The sequence below is a fragment of the Saccopteryx leptura genome, chromosome 1, assembly GCF_036850995.1.
Source record: "Saccopteryx leptura isolate mSacLep1 chromosome 1, mSacLep1_pri_phased_curated, whole genome shotgun sequence".
Classification (NCBI taxonomy): Eukaryota; Metazoa; Chordata; class Mammalia; order Chiroptera; family Emballonuridae; genus Saccopteryx; species Saccopteryx leptura.
Window position 1 is genome coordinate 335,519,677 of NC_089503.1, and position 14,494 is coordinate 335,534,170.

A 14,494-nucleotide genomic window follows, 5' to 3' on the forward strand; every position below is an offset into this window, starting at 1 on the left:
TACCAAATAAGTACAAGGACATAGTAAATTCTGTGACTCCTCTTAGTAAATCATCAAGCCTGGGGGTGCTCTTGGGGATGCCCCAGACATACATGTTTTCACCAGTATGATAGTAACATAGGCAAACAGCAGAGTTTGATCTTTACCAGGCTGGTAAAGGTGTGGGAAAACTGGTACTGTCATACATCACTCAAATGTATACTGGTACAAGCTCTACAGAGGCAATTTGATAACTATCAAGTTTTTAAATGAAAATACTTTGATCCAACAATTTCATATCTCAACTCCTATATGAGTCTTGTCTACTTCCTTTTTTATCCTATCCCAGAGAGATTCACATGCCTCCCTTACCTTCACTATAGGAGAAAAAGAGATAGTAAATCCCTTCCTTGCCTGACCTGTGGTGGCGCAGTGGATAAATTATTGACCTGGAATGCTGAGGTCGCCGGTTCAATACCCTGCGCTTGCCTGGTCAAGGCACATATGGGAGTTGAAGCTTCCTGCTCCTTCCTCCTTTCTCTCTCTTCTCTCTTCTCTCTCTCTCTCTCTCTCCTCTCAAAAATGAATAATAAAAAAAAAAATCTCTTCCTCCCTAAACTCTTAGTGACTTAAATCTGTGCTTCCCAAAGAGGCTTGTGCTTGCTTTTCCCTCCATTCGTAAACTACCACAAAGGTTCTAGGGCCTGTCTTGGCTCATGCTTAGACTTTCCTAAAATCCCTGAAACAAACAGCATCTGGCTTCAGCATAACCTGTATCTCACTAAGTGGCCCCAGGCCCACTAGTGGCAGCCGACGTTGGTTCATAACTTGTCCTCTTCTGGGCACCTCCAAGCACCAAACAAGGAGCAACCACCTGCAGATTGATGTGTAGTATTCTGGGCAGAGCATAGGTGGAGGCTGACCTTGCCACGCACCTCCTGAGCCAGAGCACATGATGGACACTTCAGACCACATCGAAGCACCACCCAACTACCTCCACAAGTGACGCACACCAGAGGCAGCCTCAGTGGGTATCAGGGCCCCACTGAAGTCAGTCCTGCTCTGTGGGTGGGCCCCTGCACGACTGACCCTCAGCAGGGGTCATAGCCAGTCCTTGCAGCCAAATAACCTGTGGGGTAAATCTCTCCCATTGACATGCCGACAGTAATCAGCCACAACAGGAGGGTGTTTACAGTCCACAAGTGTGGGGGAGGTGCATCTGGAGTGCCCAGCCTGGGTGAACAGGAGGCTGTGCCACTGAACCCTACAAGACACCCACTATACTAGGACACTCTACCAAGCCCAGGAGATGGAGCAGTCATACTAATTCATAGGAACTAACACAGGGATGCTGCCCAAATGAGGAAACAAAGAAACATGTCCCCAAAGAGAACAGAACAAAACTCCAGAAAAAGAACTAAGCAAAATGGAGACAAGCAACCTACTAGATGTAGAATTCAAAACACTGCTTATAGTGCTCAATGAGCTTAGGGGAAGAGGAGATGAACTTAGAACTTCAACAGCATTAAAAAGGATGTAGAAACCATAAAAAATACCAGTCAGAAATGAAGGATACACTAATGGAAGTGAAGAATAATTTACAGGGAATCAACAAACAGTACATTAGGTGAAGCTGAGAAACAAGAAATTGGGACTATACAGAAGCAATAAACACCCAATCAGAAAAGCAAAAAGAGCCTGACCAGGCGGTGGCGCAGTGGCTAGAGCATCAGACTGGGATGCGGAGGACCCAGGTTCGAGACCCTGAGCTCGCCAGCTTGAGCACAGGCTCATCTGGTTTGAGCCAGCTTGGACCCAAGGTCGCTGGCTCAAGCAAGGGGTTACTCATTCTGCTGAGGGCCCACGGTCAAGGCACATATCAGAATGCAATCAATGAACAACTAAGGTGTTGCAACGAAAAACTGATGATTGATGCTTCTCATCTCTCTCCATTCCTTCTATCTGTCCCTATCTATTCCTCTCTCTGACTCTATAAAAAAGAAAAAAGAAAAAAAAAAGAACCTAGAAAAATGAGAATAATGTAAAGAGCCTCTGGAACAAACTCAAGTGTACCAACATTGGCTTAATGGGGGTGCCAGAAGGAGAAGAGAAAGGGCAAGAAACTGAAAACCTCTTCAGAAAAATGACAGAAAACTTCCCTAACCTGGTGAAGGTTCCCTAACCTGGTGAAGATTCCCTAACCAGGAAGCACAGCGAGTCCCAAACAAGATGAACCCAAAGAGGCCCACACCAATACACATCATAATTAAAACTCAAAATGTTAAAGACAAGAGAGAATCTTAAAAGCAGCAACAGAAAAGCAGTTTGTTACCTATAAAGGAGCTCCCACAGACTGTCAACTGATTTCTCAAAAGAAACTTTGCAGGCCAGAAGGGATGGGCCAGAAATATTCAAAGTGATGAAAAGCAAGGACCTACAAACAAGATTACTCTACCCAGAAAAGCTACCATATTGAATCAAAGGACAGATAAAGAGCTTCCTAGACAAGAATAAGCTAACGGAGTTCATCTACCAAACCAGTATGTTACAGCAGTGATCCCCAACCTCTTTTGGGCCACGGACCAGTTTAATGTCAGAAAATATTTTAACGGACCGGCCTTTAGGGTGGGATGGATAAATATATCATGTGACTGAGACAAGCATCAAGAGTGAGTCTTGGACTGATGTAACAGAGGGAATCTGGTAATTTTTAAAAAATAAAATATCCCTAGCGTGCGGAGGACCCGGGTTCAATTCCCGGCCAGGGCACACAGGAGAAGCGCCCATTTGCTTCTCCACCCCTCCGCCTCTCTGTCTCTCTCTGTCTCTCTCTCTTCCCCTCCCGCAGCCAAGGCTCCATTGGAGCAAGGATGGCCCGGGCGCTGGGGATGGCTCTGTGGCCTCTTCCTCAGGCGCTAGAGTGGCTCTGGTCGCAACATGGCGACACCCAGGATGGGCAGAGCATCGCCCCCTGGTGGGCAGAGCTTCGCCCCTGGTGGGCGTGCCGGGTGGATCCTGGTCGGGCGCATGCGGGAGTCTGTCTGACTGTCTCTCCCTGTTTCCAGCTTCAGAAAAATGAGAAGAAAAAAATAAAATAAAATAAATAAATAAAATAAAATATCGTTCAGACTTAAATATAAATAAAACAGAAATAATGTAAGTTATTTATTCTTTCTCTACGGACCGGTACCGGTCCGTGACCCAGGGGTTGGGGACCACTGTGTTATAAGGTCTTCGTTATTTATTTATTTATTTGGTGAAGAGAGAGGTACAGATAGGGACAGACAGACAGGAAGGGAGATGAGAAGCATCAATTTTTTGTTGCGGCACCTTAGTTGTTCATTGATTGCTTTCTCATATGTGCCTTGACCCAGGGGCTCCAGCCGAGCCAGTGACACCTTGCTCAAGCCAGTGACCTTGGGCCTAAGCCAGCAACCTTTGGGCTCAAGTCAGAGACCACAGGGTCATGTCTATATCCCATACTCAAGCCAGCGGCCTTGAGGTTTCTAACGTGGGTCCTCTGCATCTCAGGCCAACACTCTTATCTACTGCACCACCTCCTGGTCAGGCATACAGGGTATTCTTTAAGAAGAAAAAATAAAGATAAAAAACATAAACAATAAAATGGCAATAGATATCAACAACTGAGTCTAAAAAGATAAATTAGCAGGACAGAAAAAGACTCATAGAGAACATTTTGATGGTTGTACGTGGAGTGGGGGAATGGGTAAAAAAGGTGTAAGGATTAAGAAGTACCAACTGGTTGTTACAAAATTTTCATGGGGATGTATGCTCTGGCTGGATAGCTCAGTTGGTTAGAGCACAGTCCTGATGTGCAAAGGGTGCAGGTCAGGTTCAATCCCTAGTCATGGCACAGACAGAAATAAATCAATGTTTTTGTCTGTCTGTCTCTCTCTCTAAAAGCAATCAATGGATTAAAAAAAAATAGTCATGGGGATGTAAAGTACAGAATAGGGAATATAGTCAATATATTCTAATAAATGTATATGGTGTCAGATGGGTACGAAATACATTAGAATACTCATGCAGTAAGTTACACAATGTCTAATCACTGGGATGTAAACCTGAAACTAATATATGCTGCTCACAAAAATTAGGGGATATTTCAAAATGAATATGAAGCAATAAAACACCTGCTAATTTTGTAGTATTGTAGGTCAAAAATAATTTAAAAAAGAAAAGCTATATTCATTTTCTTTTTTTAAAGTGAGAGTAGGGGAGATACAGAGACACACCGAAATGCGCCCTGATGGGATCCACCTGGCAATCCTGTCTCAGGCCAGTGCTCTGCCCATCTGGGGCCACTCACAACTAAGCTATTTTTAGTGCCTGAGGCAGAGGCTTCTTGGAGCCATCCTCAACGCCCAGACTGATGTGCTCGAATCAATCTAGCCAAGGCTGCATGAGGGGAAAAGAAAGAGAGAGAAGAGAGAGAAAAAAGGGGGAAGGGGGGAAAGCAAATGGTCGCCTCTCCTGTGTGCCCTGACCAGGAATCAAACCCAGGACTTCCACGTGCCAGGTCAACACTCTACTGCTGAGCCAACTGACCAGGCCCTATCGTTTTTCTTGAGAAAAAGAACTGTATTTACTGAGATATTTACTTATTAGAAATTTAACGTCTTTTTCTTTAGAGATTAGAATTTTTTTTAATTTTTATTTATTGATTTGAGAGAGACATCAATTTGTTGTTCTACTTATTTACGCATTCATTGGTTGATTTGTATGTGCCCTGAATGGGGATTGAACCCACAATCTTAGGTATCAGGACAATGCTCTAACCAACTGAGTACTTGGCCAGGGCAAAACTTTAACATCTTAACTGTGACAATATTTTAATGAAAAGTATTATTATTCCTGTTAGTGCATGGATAGATTGGTTATGAGTATTCTGCTCTTATTTTTCCCATAAACCCTATCTTAGTGAGTTGCAAAACTAAAGGTGTTTCAAGAATGCATATAACATTAGAGCAGAAATGTCTGTACTTAGCTCCCAAAAACTGCCATGTATTTCAACTCCCATTGTCTATCTTGCTCATTCTGTTTCTTAGCTGGATTGCTCACCCCCTTCTCTAACCCAGATACCATAAAAGAAAAAACTCTTTCCTACAGACATAATTAATCCCCACTGCCTTATTATTTTGATACAATAAACCCCTTATTATGGTATTTAGCAACCTCTTTCACAATCGCTTGCCTTCCTAAGTTGTTCTTACACTTTAGCATTCATCAGAAATACCTGGAGAATTTAAAACACAAAACTGATGGGTCTCATCCCCAAAGTTTCTAATTCCAAAGATTTGGGATGCGGCTTAAGAATCTGCATTTCTAAAAAGCTCCCAGGTCAGCCTGACCTGTGGTGGCGCAGTGGATAAAGCGTCGACCTGGAAATGCTGAGGTCGCCGGTTCAAAACCCTGGGCTTGCCTGGTCAAGGCACATATGGGAGTTGATGCTTCCAGCTCCCCCCCTCCCCCGTCTTTCCCTCTCCTCTCTAAAATGAATAAATAAAAAAATTAAAAAGCTCCCGCCTGACCTGTGGTGGCACAGTGGATAAAGCATCAACCTGGAAACGCTGAGGTTGCCAGTTCAAAACCCTGGGCCTGTCTGGTCAAGGCACATATGGGAGTTGATGCTTCCTGCTCCTCCCCCCCCCCCCTCGATAATGAATAAATAAAATCTTAAAAAAAAAAGCTCCCAGGTCATGCTGCTACTCTAAGGACCTCACTTTGATAACTAAAATTTCAGAACAGTGCTGTCAAAATAACTTTTTGTTTTGTGAGAGGGGAGATAGTAAAGCAGACTCCCGCATGCACCCCAACTGAGATCCACCTGACAACTCCTATCTGGGGCCAATGCTTGAATCTACTGAGCTATTTTAAGCGTCTGAGGCTGACACTTGGACCAACAGAGCTATACTCAGTGCCCAGAGCCAACACCCGAACAAACTGAGCTACCAGTTATGGGAAGAAGAGAGAGAAGGGGGAGAAGAAGTGGAAGAGAAGCAGATGGTTTCTTCTCTTATATGCCCTGACTGGAATTGAGCCTGGGATGTCCATATGCTGGGCTGACACTCTATCCACTGAGCCAACTGGCCAGGGTAAGAACTTTCTACAATGATAAAAATGTTCTATATCTGAGCTGTCCAATATAGTAACCACTATCCATATGTGGCTATTGAGTATAAGGAATATGCACAGCATAAATTAGTGTATTAGTTTCCTATTACTACTCTAACAAATTGCCACGAACTTAGTGGCTTAAACAATACAAATTTATTATATCATAGTCTTATTTACCATGAAAAGCTCAGAGAGGCCTGACCAGGTGGTGGCGCAGTGGATAGAGCGTCGGACTGGGATGCGGAAGACCCGGGTTCGAGACCCTGAGGTCGCCAGCTTGAGTGTGGGCTCATCTGGTTTGAGCAAAAATTCACCAGCTTGGACCCAAGGTCGCTGGCTCAAGCAAGGGGTTGCTCGGTCTGCTGAAGGCCCATGGTCAAGGCACATATGAGAAAGCAATCAATGAACAACTAAGGTGTCGCAATGCGCAATGAAAAACTAATGATTGATGCTTCTCATCTCTCCGTTCCTGTGTCTGTCCCTGTCTATCCCTCACTCTGACTCCCTCTCTGTTGAAAAAATAAATAAATAAATAAATAAATAAATAAATAAAAATAAAATAAAAAGCTCAGTGAGGATTTCACAGAGCTATGGTTATTCTAGCTCTAAATGCTATTCAATACTTTCTTCCTAAGGAGATGAACTCCTTCCTGGACATAATATCTTTTCCACAACTGCAAAACAAAAATTTATCTCCTTGGGTTACTTACTTGTTAGGCAAGCACAAGGAGGTAGGAAAAAAGAGTAGGTACTGCCACACAAAGTAGGGGTACCAGCTCAGATTTAAAGACTCCTCTGCTGTCCCCTCAAAGTACATGAAAATTCAAAACTGTTCATATTAATATACAAACTGAAAGTTGCAATAAGATGCTAAAGTTAAGCCTGACCAGGCGGTGGCGCAGTGGATAGACCAGGGGTCCCCAAACTAAGGCCGGCGCATGCGGCCCCCTGAGGCCATTTATCCGACTCCCGCCGCACTTCCAGAAGGAGCACTTCTTTCATTGGTGGTCAGTGAGAGGAGCATAGTTCCCATTGAAATAGTGGTCAGTTTGTTGATTTAAATTTACTTGTTCTTTATTTTAAATATTGTATTTGTTCCTGTTTTGTTTTTTTTACTTTTAAATAAGATATGTGCAGTGTGCATAGGGATTTGTTCATAGTTTTTTTTATAGTCCGGCCCTCCAACAGTCTGAGGGACAGTGAACTGGCCCCCTGTGTAAAAAGTTTGGGGACCCCTGGGATAGACCATTGGACTGGGGTGCGGAGAACCCAGGTTCGAGACCCCGAGGTCACCAGCTTGAGCACAGGCTCATCTGGTTTGAGCAAAGCTCACCAGCTTGGATCCAAGCTCGCTGCCTTGAGCAAGGGGTTCCTTGGTCTGCTGTAGCCCCACGGTCAAAGCACATATGTGAAAGCAATCAATGAACAACTAAGGTGTTGCAATGAAAAACTAATGATTGATGCTTCTCATCTCTCTCCGTTCCTGTCTGTCTGTCCCTATCTAACCCTCTCTCTGACTCTCTGTCTCTGAAAAAAAAAAAAAGATGCTGAAGTTAATAAACACATTCCTTTAAGTCCAAGGTCACCAAGTCCAAAACCAACGACTTAGCTTTCCATCAACATCCTCCTGATGTTCCATCAACCCCTCTACTTCTTTTAGTAGCATTAGTATTCCCTAATAGCCTGCTGATACTACTCTGCAATGTTTTTTCCATTAATCTTCATTCTTGCCATTTGAACGTTTCAAGGTACCAAAACAGCTATCTAATTATGTTCTCTCTCCAAATGCATGCTACACACCAACTGTTGGGTTAGTTCTTCTATAGCAATCCTGCTCATATCACTCCCTGCTCAAAAACTACCCATCACTTCCCAATGCCTATTGAATCAAGTCCAAACTCCTTAATTGATATACCCAGGCACCTTTCTTTCCAGCCTCATCATTATTTATCTGAACCTTGCTTGAAAACACAATTCCTGACAGTATCTCCACATCTCTGAGCTCATAAGCAAGTCTTGGTGTGAATATCTACCAACTAGAATGTGAAAAATAAGGTTTTAAGAAAGTCAGGTGATATATTACACAATTAAAATACTTGAACTTCATCTTGCAAGAAATGGGGGAACCATCAAAGGTTTTTAAAGGAGAAAATATCATGATCAAATAAATGCACATTTCAGAAATTTAACTCTAGTAAGCAAAATCCAGAAAATATCAGTGGCAAGAAAAATAGGATACACTATTAAAACAATGCAGGAGACAACAAGGGTGACTAAGTTATTAGTAGTGAAAATAAAGACAATAAGCAGATTGATTCTATGGTAAAATCAAAAAAGATCTAATGAGCCTGACCAGGTGGTGGTGCAGCAGACAGAGCGTCCACCTGGGACGCCAATGACTCAGGTTCAAAATCCTGAGATTGCCAGCTTGAGCACAAGGTCACTGGCTTGAGCGTGGGATCATAGACTTGACCTCCCACGAGCACTGGCTTGAGCCCCAAGGTCATTGGCTAGGCTGGAGCCTCCTCCCTCTCCCGTCAAGGCACACATGAAAAAGCAATCAATGAACAATCAAGGTGTCACAGCTATGAGTTGATGCTTTTCATCTCTCTCCCTTCTTATCTGTACCTCTCTCACTAAAAAAAAAGAAAAAACAGCCCTGGCCAGTTGGCTCAGCGGTAGAGCGTTGGCCTAGCGTGCGGAGGACCGGGGTTCGATTCCTGGCCAGGGCACACAGGAGAAGCGCCCATTTGCTTCTCCACCCCTCCGCCGCGCTTTCCTCTCTGTCTCTCTCTTCCCCTCCCGCAGCCAAGACTCCATTGGAGCAAAGATGGCCCGGGCGCTGGGAATGGCTCGGGCGCTGGGGATGGCTCTGTGGCCTCTGCCCCAGGCGCTAGAGTGGCTCTGGTCGCAACATGGCGACGCCCAGGATGGGCAGAGCATCGCCCCCTGGTGGGCAGAGCTTCGCCCCCTGGTGGGCAGAGCTTCGCCCCTGGTGGGCGTGCCGGGTGGATCCCGGTTGGGCGCATGCGGGAGTCTGTCTGACTGTCTCTCCCTGTTTCCAGCTTCAGAAAAATGAAAAAAAAAAAAAAAGAAAAAACAAAATCTAATAAAAAGTGTATTCAAATGTCCACTCTTGACGACTTCAAAACCACAGCCTGAGCTGTCTTTTCCAAATGAAAATCTGATCACAATCCCTCTTCTGCTTAAAACCTTTCTGTGCTTTCTGCCAATTTTAGGTTAAAATACAAGTTTTGTCACAATTCTTTTTTTTTTTTTTGTATTTTTCTGAAGCTGGAAACAGGGAGAGACAGTCAGACAGACTCCCGCATGCACCCGCCCGACCGGGATCCGGGATCCACCCCGGCACGCCCACCAGGGGGCGATGCTCCGCCCACCAGGGGGCGATGCTCTGCCCCTCCGGGGCGTCGCTCTGTTGCTACCAGAGCCACTCCAGCGCCTGGGGCAGAGGCCAAGGAGCCATCCCCAGCGCCGGCCATCTTTGTTCCAATGGAGCCTCGCTGCAGGAGGGGAAGAGAGAGACAGGGAAGAAGGAGAGGGGGAGGGGTGGAGAAGCAGATGGGCGCTTCTCCTGTGTGCCCTGGCCGGGAATCGAACCCAGGACTTCTGCACGCCAGGCCGACACTCTACCACTGAGCCAACCAGCCAGGGCCTTGTCACAATTCTTACAACACCCTGTGACCTGGCCTCTGCCCATCATACTCCCCCATTCCCCAGCAGTCTTTGCTTTGCAGCTCCTGGAACATGCTATGTGTTCCTTCCCACCGCAGGGCCTCTGTAGAGCGCTCCTTCTTGAAGCTTTACTTTTCAGTTAACTCATCTTGATATGTTTGCTCAGATAATGTTTGAGCCTTCCTTCTCCATCAGGTCAGTCCATCTGTTAAATATTTCTTTTTTTATTCATTTGAGAGAAGAGAGAGGGAGAGAAAGGGGGAGAAGAAGGAAGCATCAACTTCCATACATGCCCTGAGCAGGCAAGCCCAGGATTTTGAAACAGCAACCTCAGTATTTCAGGTCAATGCTTTATCCACTGCGCCACCACAGATCAGGCTGTTAAATATTCTTATATCACTGTGTCCTTTTCTACATGACCTCTTTTCAGTTTATGATTCCATTTTTTTGTGATATTTCTGGAGAAATGTCTACCTCACCCACTGGACAGACTATTCTATTCACCACTGTATCCCCAGCTCTCAGCACAGGGTCTGGGAGGTTGGTGTTAATAAAAAAAAAAAAAAGTTGCCTGACCTATCGTGGCGCAGTGGATACAACCTGGAGTGCTGAGGTTGCAGTTCAAAACCCTGGGCTTGCCCAGTCAAGGCACATAGGAGAAGCAACTGTGAGTTCATGTTTCCCGCTCCCCTCCCTTCCTTTCCTCTCTCTAAAATCAATAAATAGCCTGACATGTGGTGGCGCAGTGGATAGAGCGCTGACCTGGAACACTGAGTCCCTGGTCTGGGACCCTGGGCTTGCCTGGTCAAGGCACATATGGGACTTGATGCTTCCTGCTCTTCCCCCCTTCTCTCTCTCCCTCTTTTCTGTTTATAAAATGAATAAAATCTTAAAAAATAAAATGAATATATTTTTAAAAGTTGAATTAATGAAATTCCAAGTTTTTCAAAAGACAACTCTGAGGTCCCTACCTTTGATAACAAAGCACTCATGCTTTTAACTGAAATGGAGCACCACAGAAGTCATGTTGAACCATCTGTGGGACATCCAGGTGAAGATGTCTCACACATAGCTGGAAACTGGAGTGCACAGTACAGAAGACAAAACATACCTGACACAGCTGAGATTACACTCTTGGAATTCCAAAGGCCAGTGATCCTCCTGGAGAGGAAGGGAGGAGAAAGAGGAAGGATTATGTATCAGAATCTCTGGAAGAGGGGCTGTTGCACACTCGCCCTCACCTGCCCCCAACTGAGGATCTCAATATACAAAAAGAGTTGACGTTGATTGGAATGTTGCTCCTATGAAAAGTGTAGAGGCAAAAGTTTAAACACTGAGAAACATGATGAAAGAAAAGAGTTGTAGGTTCATTCATAATCTTCTGAGAAACAATTCCAATAAATTCAGATGTGAAATTGAAGCAGATGACAGAAGGATCATAGCGTTTTGTAATACAACAATGCTTTAAAAAGAGTCTAAAGGAAGTTTTCTTTAAAAAAAAAATTGAAGTACAGTAAGATCCCTGAAGAATATGTAAAGAAAAAAATAACAACAAACAGTACTTATATACTGAACACTAGGAGCCAGACCCTGATTTAAATATTCTAAATAGCCTGACCAGGCAGTCGGTGGTGCAGTGGATGAAGCACCGGACTGGGATGCAGAAGACCCAGGCTTGAGACCCCGAGGTCACTAGCTTGAGCACAGGCTCATCTGGTTTGATCAAAAGCTCACCAGCATGGACCCAAGGTCGCTGGCTCGAGGAAGGGGTCACTCGGTCTGCTGTAGCCCACGGTCAAGGCACATATGAGAAAGCAATCAATGAACAACTAAGGCAAGGGTCGAGAACCTATGGCTCACGAGCCAGATGTGGCTCTTTTGATGGCTGCATCTGGCTTGCAGACAAATCTTTAATAAAAAAAAGAATAACGTTAAAAATATAAAACATTCTGCCTGACCAGGCGGTGGCGCAGTGGATAGAGTGTCGGACTGGGATGCAGAGGACCCAGGTTCGAGACCCCGAGGTCATCAGCTTGAGCACAAGCTCATCTGGTTTGAGCAAAAGCCCAACAGCTTGAACCCAAGGTCGCTGGCTCCAGCAAGGGGTTACTCGGTCTGCTGAAGGCCCGCAGTCAAGGCAATATGAAAAAGCAATCAATAAACAACTAAGATGTTGCAACGAAAACCTGATGATTGATGCTTCTCATCTCTCTCCATTCCTGTCTGTCTGTCCCTGTCTATCCCTCTCTCTGACTCACTCTCTGTCTCTGTAAAAAATAAATAAATTTAAAAAAAATAAATAAATAAAACATTCTCATGTATTACAATCCATTCATTTCCTACCACTCATGTTCATGGTTGCAGGTGGCTGGAGCCAATCACAGCTGTCCTCCGGGACAACACCAAATTTTTATTGAATAATGCGAAACGTACACGGGTCGTTGTATGGCTCTCATGGAATTATTTTAAAATATGTGGCGTTCATAGCTCTCTCAGCCAAAAAGGTTCCCAACCCCTGAACTAAGGTGTCGCAATGAAAACCTAATGATTGATGATTCTCATCTCTCTCCATTCCTGTCTGTCCCTATCTATCCCTCTCTCTGACTCTCTCTGTCTCTGTAAAAAATAAAAAACAGATATTCTAAATACATTAATAAATTACTTTAAATGCTCCACAAATCCTATGAGATATATACTACTATTCTTTCCTCCTTTTTACAGATGAGTAAACATATACTACAGATATTTAAGAAACTTACCCCACCCCTGGCTGGTAGCTCAGCGGTAGAGTGTCCACCTGACGTGTGGAAGTCCTGGGTTCGATTATGGCCAGGGCGCACAAGAGAAGCGCCCATCTGCTTCTCCTCCCCTCCCCCTCTCCTTCCTCTCTGTCTCTCTCTTCCCCTCCCGCAGCCAAGGCTCCATTGGAGCAAAGTTGGCCCGGGCGCTGAAGATGGGTCCATGGTCTCGCCTCAGGCGCTAGAATGGCTCTGGATGCAACAGAGCAACGCCCCAGATGGGCAGAGCATCGTCCCCTGGTGGGCGTGCTGGGTGGACCCTGGTCGGGCACATGCCGGAGTCTATCTGACTACCTACCCGCTTCTAACTTCAGAAAAATACAGAAAAAAAACAAAAAACAAAGAGACTTACCCCAAGGACAAACAGCTGGTAAGTGGCAGATCTGGGATTGGATCCCAGCTCTGTCTCCAAAGCCAAAAGACAAAATCAGAAATAGTCAAGAGAGACAAGCCTAATTTTTTTTTGAAATGGGACCATCTCATTGTAAAATGGCAAGAAACACTACAAAATAACGAGTAGGGAAGAGGGCAATTCTTGCCCTGAATGTCCCTGTGCCCCTCTAAAGAGGCACTGAGTGAGACGGGGAAGGGGCCTTGAGGAGAGGCGAAAAGTTTGGAGCTGGAGCTGTAAAGAATGGAAAGGACCAGAAGAAAATAACCTAGGAAAGACCAGGGAAGAATCAGAGTCACTGCCAACCTGATCCCTGCAGCACATATCCTGAAATTCTGCGACTTCTACATTAACATTTGAGTCAGGGCCTACTATGTGTCATGGTTCTAGGCTCTGTGAACATCAAGAAACTTCTCTGGGCCAAAACAGTCTCGGAAACAACCAATATCAATGACCATCTGACACTGAGGTAAATCTACCTATTCCTTCCAAGAATTCCATCCCAAAGTCTTGAAGAATATATTCCAAGGCTGGACTATGGGAGGGCGGGGGAAGCGGAAGGAGTGCTCTCGCCCCCGCACCAGCCTGGACCCTCTCCAGGGACCAGAGGGACGCCAGAGCGAGCCCAGAAACTGCAACCAAGAGCGACGAGAGCCGGCCAGCTGCGGGCCCCGGACATCAGACGCGCCCACACCTCACTGACTCTGCCGCTCCGTTCGACTCCCCGGCCTCCGTCCAGGACACTACCTCGCCATACAGTCTCCTCCCCAGCAGACCCGTAAGGACTGGACTCTGGCAGCAACTTACCAACACTGCCCGACCTACGGTAGCCCGGAATCCTCCCAGTACAGTAAAGGCTCTCTGGCATCTCTGCCAATGCCAGAGCACATCCAAGACGCGGGGGCGGGACCGAGAGCTCGTGGCCAATCAGAGCAGACGCAAGGCACGTCCCGGCGTACATAACTAGTTCCCGCCTTCGGCAGGGGGAGGAAAAGAAGCCCACATTTGGCGCCAAACTCGAGTAATCTTCGGTGTCAGCCCAGGGGAAAGGGGCGGGGAAGGAGACAGTGGAGCTTCCCCTGCGAAGGGGTGGAACCTCGGCCAAGGTAGGGGCGGGGTCTAGGAAGAGCTCTTCTAATGAAAGGGAAAGTAAGGTTTGAGAAGGCCTTGTCGTTCCTTCATTCCATAAATTTGGTTGAGTGTCAACGACGTGCTAGACATGGTTTCGGGCACTGGCTCAGTAACGATGAACGAGCACTGCTTCTTGCTCTCGGACACTGTCCTGGACGATAGACAAACCACTTAGCCCAGCATGTTGGGAGCTTTGAGGAGGCGATACCAGTTCAGTAGGGGGCGAGGGAGAGGAGAGCTCTAGAACACCTGAATAGTTTGATAGAACCAGAGGCATGGTAGGATCCAGCCGCCCGCGTCTTGGGCTGGTAACGAAGTAAAAGCCAACTACCTCGGAGACTTCCTCGGGAGATCTGGAATCCAA

At 45.8% G+C, this 14,494-nt stretch overlaps 1 protein-coding gene across 5 annotated transcripts in view; it reads right to left on the reverse strand.

Annotated features, from left to right (window-relative positions):
- Nucleotides 1-13,854, reverse strand: part of CASP8AP2 (caspase 8 associated protein 2) — a 44,192-nt gene extending 30,338 nt beyond the window's left edge. The window contains exons 1-2 of one of the 5 annotated variants that reach the window (XM_066358868.1): nucleotides 13,807-13,851; nucleotides 10,922-10,971 (exon numbers count right to left, since the gene is read on the reverse strand). The gene's annotated coding sequence lies outside the window, so the exon portion shown is untranslated. The other 4 variants (XM_066358871.1, XM_066358867.1, XM_066358870.1 and 1 more) reach the window with 4 other exon arrangements.
- Between the last annotated feature and the right edge of the window lie 640 nt (nucleotides 13,855-14,494).